General features: G+C 34.2%; 1 pseudogene; it reads left to right on the forward strand.

The window, feature by feature from the left end:
- Positions 1-1,528: 1,528 nt before the first annotated feature.
- Positions 1,529-2,629, forward strand: LOC145588355 (vacuolar iron transporter homolog 2 pseudogene; annotated as a pseudogene).
- The last annotated feature ends 7,558 nt before the right edge of the window (positions 2,630-10,187 follow it).

The raw sequence follows: 10,187 nt of genomic DNA on the forward strand, positions 1-10,187 counted from the left end.
TTCATAAAAGAACGAAACACATTGAGGTTGATTGTCACTTTGTGCGGGATGCAATTAATGATGGATTGATTTCTCCTTCTCATGTTTCGACTAAGGCACAACTTGCTGATATTTTCACTAAAGCTCTTGGCAAATCACATTTTAACCAACTTCTTTCCAAGTTGGGCATTTCGGATCCGCATGCTCCAACTTGAGGGGGGTATTGAGATATATCGTATAATATATTTTGGGAAGATAATTATCTCCTAAGATTATCTTTTTTATTCTAGTTAGTTTCTTAATATTCTAGGAAATCTTCTTGATTCTAGGTTACGGAAATTGTAACTAGTATATATATTGTGATATGATTAATGAGAAGAAAGGCCAAACTATTATATTTTCTCTCTAATTTGTCACCATCTTACTTTTACTATAGTAATTTATTCACCCACTCACAATATTATATTACTCTCCTAAAACTTTGTGCAATGTAAAGTGATGCAAATAAAAAAACGGAGGGAGTATAACCAAGTATTTTTTAGTAAAAAGTCGATCGACGTCAATTCCTACAAGCAACAAGAAAGCTATGGAATTAGAAACGGATTCAGGAAGAAGAAGATGAAAAGAGAGATTGGCAAGTTTAGTTCCATAATTCGACTTCAATTTGTTACAATTTTATGATTTTGTGCTGCACGCATCCTCGGACTTGCACTAACCGCAAGTATATTAAGAGCTTAAGATTGACATAATAATTCTTCTTCATATAAAGTTCACATTTTTTAATACCTACGGAGTACAATTGGCTATTTTATTACATGTGAAAACAAAGAAAGAAAATCATTCTTTTTGAGAGAAGAACAAATAGAGTATACGGCATTAAAGTAACAGAAAACAAATTCATCCAACGTAACTCACCCCAAAAAAGGAAAGGCTGAGCATTTATCATATGTTCTGCTCATTTTTCATCTATAGTGGCAAGTACCAAGCTAAGACTATCAACATACATAACGCTATTAAATTATTATTATTATTGAGGGTGGCGATCTTTTATCCTTACCCCTCCTCCTTCCCCTCCCATCTCAGTCTCTCACCCACTTTTAAAGGGTTTTGCTCGCTAACGAACTCGAGTTGCATTACAAAAAGGTAAATGTATGATAGAGCCTTCAATTTACCTATCCTACAAAAATGCTGAGTATTGTATTTTATTCTGCTACTCCCGCGTAAAGTAAATTTTTGTATGGAGATAAAAAAAAATAAAAAAGGTAAGCACCATTAAACCGTAAAAACATTTTAGGTGCTAAAGTATGATTGGTCTAATCAACCAATTTACACATTTAATTTTAGGTATGAACACTCAAGATTCTTAAAATTTATATCATGCAACACGGCCTCATAATCTGATTTGGAGCGTCAATTTTCCAACACACCAAGCATCTTTTTATCACTTCATCAATCACTTTTACAATATGCTTTAAATTTTTATGAAATACTTTATTTAAAGAGAACAAAGATAAATGTTCTCTTTTCATTTACGTACACACCTGAAAAAAATTAGGAATAGTGATAAAAGTGTGCCCTCCATACTCCAAAGACCCTTGCTTATATATACCGCTTACAACCTGAGTGTGTCTTCCACACTCTCTTGCCTTAATCTTAGGAAAACATCATTAAACTTCTCATCCTTTTTTTTTCAATTTTTTTTTTCTTACAAAAACCTCTCCTATGTCTTCTAATCATTCTAATAGCAATGACAAACCCTCCTTTAACCAAGTGAAGCCTACCATCACTCCAAGCATCGAAATCGAACACGAGTCCGATGGCCCGGATTACTCGAAACGTGCCCAATGGCTCCGGGCTGCGGTTCTTGGGGCGAATGACGGACTCCTATCCGTAGCCTCACTTATGATTGGGGTCGGGGCAGTCCGGCCCGACCCAGGTACGATGGCTATAACCGGGCTTGCGGGCTTGTTTGGTGGGGCGTGTAGCATGGCCTTAGGCGAGCTTGTGTCGGTTTGGGCCCAACGGGATGCTGAGCTTGCACAACTCCTCCGTGACCAAGAAGCCCAACCCAGCCCGCCCGGCTCCCTAGAGGATAAAAAGCAGGCCCTGCCAAGCCCGCTATGTGCCGCAGCTGCTTCAGCCGCGGCATTTGCAGCCGGAGGAGGGGTGCCACTCCTTGCAGCCGCGTTCATAAAATCATACAAGGCAAGGTTGGTTTCGGTGCTAGTAACGGTGACACTCGCGCTATTCGCCTTTGGTTGGCTCGGGGCCGTCCTAGGAAAGGCTCCGGCCTTGAGATCATCAATAAGAGTCTTGGTAGGTGGATGGATAGCCATGGGATTCACATTTGGGTTGACAAAGTTGGTCGGTTTTACAGGGATATAGCAAGCTAGAAGTGTGACTTAGTACTCTATAACTCTATATTGTTGTAATAGAAAATTGTACGTTTACGTACATCATTGAATTATATGAATGAATGAAATTCCATTGTAGTTTTAAATTAATTTGATGATGTATAATTTAAGGTAAACGACCTAGCCTTCCTAAATTTAGCCTTAATCTGCCAGCCTCCTTAACAAATTAAATTTGGGGCAGGGGAAAGTTTGGCCTAGTTTGTCTATGCTCGATCGATCATGTGACATAAAGATCAAAACCCGAAATACTTGTATGTTTGTATCAAACGGAACTTGTATGTTTGTGTTGAGATTTATTGAGAAATACTTGTATTACTTTAATATAGGTGCACTTAATAATGGGCATGTAAAGAGTACTGCTCTCTCCTAAATTAAATCGGTAAGGTCTAATAATGCATGTGATTAATTAACGTAGTTTCAGGCAGTTTTCTAGCCTATTTTCTGTATTAATGATGCAGTCATATAATGTGAGTGGAAATGTGTATAACTGTCCATGAATTTGTTTCTTTGATATAGTAATCAACTAACTGACCTATAACAAAATTAGAGAGATGTATTTACCTAGTTATCTCTCATCTTTAGGGATGTGTATCAACAATTATCATCTTAAATTTACAAGGAAATATTGACAATAATAATTTAGCTAGATTAAGCAACCCTGTTCAAACAACCTACATTGATAAAAAAATTATAATTATACGGTTTAAAAAATGATGATAAATTTATTTAAAGTCGGAAAGAAAACAAAAACAAAACAAATTAATTAAGATCCAATCAATAATCAAATAAATTTCAACCACTAAAATGTAACTATTTAAAGTCTAGTAATCAGGTGACATATCGCTTGTTTCCTCAGTACTCTGGTAGGCCACATTGTGACGGTATTGGTTGGTAAAATCTGAAAGGAGTAAAATCATATATTGTTGGCGATTATTAAGTTCATCATATTTTGCAATAACATTAAATAGGTGATCAATCTGTGACTTTAGGTTATTTCTTTCAAACTCCCAATTTTGTTGGTGAATCTTAAACTCTTCACCCACATTTTGTTCGTAAACCTTATACTCTTCAACCACCTTTGAAAGCTCCTTCTTTTCCTTGCTTAATATCCTACACTTCTCTTCGAGTTTTTCCTTATCTTCTCCATCCCCATTCACCAAATTTTTCTTGATAAACTCTTGTCTTTCCTCCTCCATGTTTTTGACTTGCTTTCGACAACTTCTTATGGTAGATCATCTCGTACGAGTACAACTCGATTCGTGCTCGTGCTTCCTCCACTTGCTCCGTAAGGCTTAATTTCTCCTCCTCCCACATCTTCTTCTCCGTTGTTGATTGTTCCTCAAATTTCTGTTTCTCCTCCTCCCACATCTTCTTCTCCATTGTTATTTGTTCCTCAAGTTTCTGTTTCTCCTCCTCCCACATCTTCTTCTCCATTGTTACTTGTTCCCTAAGCTTCTGTTTCTCCTCTGATACTTGTTTCATAAGCTCTTGTTTCTCCATTCCCCACATCTTCTTCTCCATTATTAGTTTGTCGACGCATTTTTGCATCTGCTTTAGTTCCTCATCCTTTGATGATGCTTCTGAAGTTGTTTCCTACAAACATGTATGATAATGATATTATATATGCGGGATAATCTATCTATACTTAGTATTTAAAAACACATGCCCATCATGCCACATGTAAACTTTATTTTTCACCGAAGGCTAGTTATAAGTTCAATACATGTGGTGTAATAATACTTACTTCACCGCCCGTTTGGCTTGGTAGGCAGTAATAAATTACGGTAATAATAACAAATTATTTTATGTGTAATTTAATATGAAAACTACCTATAGTCTCACTAGGAACACAATCTGTTATAATCCCCAAATTAAACTACAATAGATCATGATCATGAAAATTGATTCTTTTTTTTTTTCCCCCAACTTCACATAAACATACAAATTATCATGATTGATTATCAAACAGATTCAAAATCAAGTGATGTACGAATAGGGATCAAATTGACTAATTTTTATAAAATTTTAAACAATATACTATAGAAATTAAGTCAAACTACTGGAGTTGACAAATCTCTACAGCAAACAGGATATAAAAATCATGATAATTTTGTTCGTAATTTTTTTAAAATCCAAATTTGATAAAGTTTAAGAAGTACGGAGTTGTTTCAAAAAACAAAAAAAAGTACGGAGTAAAACTTCTATTCCTCTAAGAATAAAACTGTAGAGATCAGGAAAAAAAAAAAAAAAAAACAATTTACAAGGTGAATTGAAGCTTAAAAATTCCACATAATCAATTGATGTAGTACAATTTAAACTTACCCTAACAAAAATACTCCAAAAAACTCGAAGCACTATAAAATATACTCCATAGTCAGTATAGTGCAAACGAACAAAACCAATCAAAAATAATAATTCAATTTTCACATAATTAACGAAAATTAACACGATCTAAAACAATAAAAACATAAAAGTCTAGAATACTACGATTAATTTAGTAAAGGAAACAAGAGAGATAGAATAGTTACCGGAAGAATGAAATTAATGAGGATGTTAATATTGGTTACAATGAAAATTACACCAACTATTAGCTGCACGATGGCCGTAAAGAGGTGTAGGGAAGGAAAATATATTGATAAATACAAAGATAATAAGAACCCTAAACATCCCAATCTCTCCAACTCGAACACAAATTGTTCAAACTTAACATATGCCATCCTTTAATTTTTTTAACTTTTTTTTTAGCCTTTTCGACCCCTTTTTACCCTAGATCGCAGTGAATATCTATACTATATACTAAAGTAATCACCAGAGTTATCCCTTAAGTACACATGTCACATTCACAACAAAAATTTTCCCGCCCAAATATTTTTTAGTTTTTTTTTTTAATTTCTTTATTTTCCCTTAAAAAATAACATGATAAAAAAAATTTAATGAATAAAAACTTACAATAATTTATAAAATATTTTAAATAATGTATCTAATAAGAGAATTTTAAGGATAGAAATGATATGAATTCAAATTCAAAAATAAAAAAATGATATATATAAGCCATTTCATATAAACTAACTCCATTTTTATTGGCTTTTATTATTTTCAAGTCTTATTATTATAAATCCGTGCATTTGCACGGGAATAAAACTAGTTAGGATATATATACAAGTCATATAAGTCACGAAGATATACTTTTATTACTCTTATTCGAATTCTAAAATTTTCCTATCTTTTTTTTTTTTTAAAAAAGGATGTAATTGGTAACAGAATTTAAATTTTCCTTATTTTAAGACTGATTACACGGTTTTGTTTTTTTCCTTTTTTTTTAAAGTATGATTATTACGATTTAAATTTTACTAAAAAAAATATCAATATTAAATATAATAGTATCTTTATGTTGAGTGCTTTGGATAAATGAAGTGATTTACAACATACAATATAATTAATCTTTTGCCCTTACAATTTATTTATCACGAGAGTGAGAGATAGTTCAAGTGATTAGATTTTTACTCCTGATTCTAAGAGATCTTGAGATCGATTCTTTTTTATTCCTTTGCCGGTTGGAACTGCTTGTGGATTCCAAGCCTTTTTTGTTTAATATACATCTTTTTTTAAATTGATCGTTTTTAAGTGCATCATTTTTTTTAGACATCTTCTTTTATATACGAAGTATATTTTATGTATTCATATCCTCACATAATCTCCACTATTACTTATACCCCTTTATTTTTTTTAAGTGAAAGTTGAATTGAGCAGAATAAAATATTATGAAAGTGAGATTTGTATTTAGGAATTTGAAAATATTAATAGAAATGATACCACTTTATGACAACTCAATTTAGGTAATACTTTTTTTTTTTTAACAGTATTGACATCTGATGTCAACACGTTTTGTTACCCCTATAACACTGATCGTGTAACTCCTAAAACACTAACAAATTAACCCCTTTAACATATAAGAATTTGTGTTCTATGATTATATCAACATAAATAAAGAAGAAGTAAAAGTCCATGTCAATTCTTATAAGCAATGCTATAAAATTAATTAGAATGGGATTCAAGTAGAAGAAGATGAAAAGATAAAGATTGGCAAATTTAGTTCCTTGATTCGACTTCAATTTGTTACAAATTTTTGATTTTGTGCATCACCCATCCTAATAATTAATTAAATTGGGGCATATAAACCACTTAACCACTTGTAGCTACCTCTAATCTTTAAGGATGTATCAGCAATCATGCATCCTAAATTTTAGGGAAAAAAAAAAATAAAAAATTAGTAACTAAGTTTTAACTAAAAACTTAAAAAAATTTAGCAATTCCACATTCCCACTTTAATCAATCTAGCAACTATTTTCAAAGGAGTCGTAGTGTTTTAGTACATAAATCATTTTACTCCCTTTATTAAACTTCAGACCTCAAACTTATTAAGGGTACAAGATAATCAGATGCCTAAGTAGTCAAGGCAGGCAACCTGACTCTGTTCCATTACAATTCCCCGGCCTCTTGGCTAGCGAGCTAGTATGGCCCGATTGGCAAGCGAACCCTGTTGTGCGCGCCTAGGCCATGTTCTTGATGACGCCGAATATGACACGACCTGCTAGTATAAAGTAGAACAAAGTTTACTTGAGTGATGAATTATACAACCAATAAAACCAATGCTTGCTACTTTGCTAATATAAACAGAGTTGAAGATATTGAAAGATGATACCCTTTAAAGAACAAGCTAATCTTAACAAAGCCTCAATTGTCAGGAACATCCTGTAACAAAAGCACCAAACAAATTAATTACATTTTTTTAGCTTATATATAGTAGCAAGTATAAGATTTATAAACTAAGCTACATACAAGATGAAAAAGAATATAAATAAGGTTTAATTTACCTGTTGGGCAGTTCGATCACCAAGATGAATTTTGGGTATGTACTCAATAAGATTACAATCTTCGCCATTAGGCTGCTTACATCTTCTCTCTAGCTTTGGGCACTCCTTAATCTCAAGATATGTTAAAGACTTGAGATTAGGAAAAGACTCCGGGATTTTATTCAATTTTGGACAGTACCGGATGACAAACCGATCAAGCTGTGAGAGGCACCCAATTGACTCTGGAAGGACAGTCATGCTATACAGCCATAAGAGATAGAGCTCCTTGAGCTCTCTATAACAAACAAGTCCCCTTGGTAAGGGTTCGGGTTTTAACATGTTTGTCAATGTTAGAGAACGGAGACTCTTAAGGCCTTTCCAAGCAGCTGCTGCACTGTCATTGTTACTCTCTTCATTGACATCGTTCATATCTTCCCAGTTCAGTTCTTCACAACTGTCAACTTCTAGCTCCTCGAGGGCATGGAAGTTTTCTAATGAAGGCGATACTTCTTTCAGTGAGTGGCATCCGCGAAGCTTCAGTCTTCTTAGAGAGCTAGAAGATTCTATGATTACATTGGTTAATGATCTGCATTCTCTGACAGTTAAATCATGCAAGGAAGGTATAGTGATTGAGAGAGATAGTAGCTCATTAACATTGTTGATGTGCAGCTCCTTGAGTGTGGAAGATGCTATTGAGGCAGACGATGATGCAGGTGATACTTGGGCATCCATGAGTTGTTTCAGCAGCTTCTGATTAATGTTGACAGCTTCTAGTATCTCAATGGTTGGAGCCAAAGGCATTGACATTAGCTTTGGGCAGCCACTCACTCTAAGTTCTGAAAGACGATTGACTTCACGCTGTCCAGCATGTTGAATAATATGCTCATCCACATGATGATGGCCACTCTAACAACAACTCATCTAGGTTCATCATGCTTGTTATACATGATACTTCTGCTGTCAACACATGCTTGTCGCGACCTTGTTGAAAACGGATCTTCAGCTTCCCAGCAAGAAGAAACAAATCACCCAGTGTGTCTAAACCATTATTTCTCCCTACTATTAACACATCTAAGGTTTGCAGATTTGTTAACTCCCCAAATTTAGGTGGCAGATCAATGAGTTTCTCCCCAGTATACAAGTGCCTCAAACGACGCATTTCATGAAAATTTTCTGGTAGTTCTCGGATGCTAGAGTATCGAAGGTCCAAAGTCTGCAAAAACTGCAACTTTGTAACACACTTAGGAAAAGATATGAAGAGAAGTGTTTAAGGTTCCATATGGAATCTGGACAACTTCTACAGTCTACGATTGACAGATCCAAAACCTTTAAGGCCTTTTGGTTTTCTAAAATTTCACTGATTTCTGGAATAATTATACGCTCAGATGATTTGGTTGGGAGAAAAAGAAGAGACTTCAATTTCCGTTGAGAAAAAAGCAACCATGATGGAGCTCTCCAAGCGGAATCGACAATAAAACTAGCATGTCCAAAAATTTCCTTACTCGCATCATCCATCAAACCAAATGTTTCACCACCTCGTGCAATAAAATGGGTATTTGTATAAAACCTTATCACCGGGTCTATTTCTTACAGAATGTTTAAGGAAATATTTCATTTTAAGTTCCTGAAAACAAATATAAAATCTACCTATTAAATATGTTTACATCTTCTAATTCTAATAATAGCAGAAGTTGATGGGTTAGTTTCGTTCAGAACCTGATCAAATATGCGAGGATTAAACGGCTTACCTTCGGCTACTATCAGCTTGTTCAAATATAGCTCTTGATCATGCAAATAGTGCTTGAGCTCCTCCTCATTTTCATCAGATTTACCAATACCATCTAGTCTCACCGCATTCTCTAAACACAAAATATGCACATCTTTCCCTTTGCTTTGCCTTTTCTTCGTTCCAACAAAGGACACTGGCTGAAGCACCCAATTCTATTTTGAATCTGCTTAAATTTTTCAAACCAGAATTATAGATATTTGGTGTTTCTTCCATTTTTTCACTGATAGTCTTTTTGCTTGCACTGCAACTGTAATTTGATACTCGTAATTAATGACAACTCCTTTTGTTTCTGTATTAAGATTTCGTATCCAAAATAAAAATGTAATAATTCAAAATCAACATGGTTGTGATGTAATTAAATCACTTATTTTAACATCTTAGACGCTATTATGTCTCATCAAATCTAGACCAGACCTGACTTCTTAGCAATAAACATATATTAAATGGCGTGTTAACCATTTTGTGCGCTTTTTATATTCATGGCCATTGGCCAGTGCCTGCTAGAAAGTGGAGTAGTACCACTACTTTCTTTGTTATACGAGTAGATCCAAACTAATTATTCAAATAGCTCGTTTTGATCATCGATTGGGCTGGCTTGTGCCTTGCCCCACGTTTTTTTTTGGCTTGCAAGGTGGGCCTTTCAGCCCAATCATTCAAGTAAGTCAGCTTCAACTATTAATTAGGCTGGCTTTTCTTAGGCCCATATCGTTATATAATAAAGAAAAGGATGGTCAAAAACACAAATATTTGATTTTGGTGTTTAGAGAGCGACAAATTCACAATGGCATGTAGATGAGAATTGGTCCTAAGATTTTTTTAAATCGAGAGGAAAGCTCTAAGCATTTTTTTTTTTTTGTCCTTCACTATCAAATATTATTTCAACTAAAACTAGAATTAATTTGATAGTAATAGTGTTTTAGTGTTTTTTTTCTTTTTTTTTTTTTTTTTGTTGCTAAAACTAGAAAATATGATCTCAACTAAAACCAGAATTAATTAAAAGCTTTTTTTTTTTTTTTTGGTGTTTAGAGAGCCACAAAGGCGGGTGATGAGAATCGATCCCAAGATCACCTGGGTCCAGAAGGGGAGCTCTAACCACTTGAGTTATCCCTCATTTTCAACTTTTGTTTTTTTTATTAAAAAGACATGTACTGC

The sequence above is a fragment of the Chenopodium album genome, chromosome 17 (genome assembly GCF_948465745.1).
Source record: "Chenopodium album chromosome 17, dcCheAlbu1.1, whole genome shotgun sequence".
NCBI lineage: Eukaryota > Viridiplantae > Streptophyta > Magnoliopsida > Caryophyllales > Amaranthaceae > Chenopodium > Chenopodium album.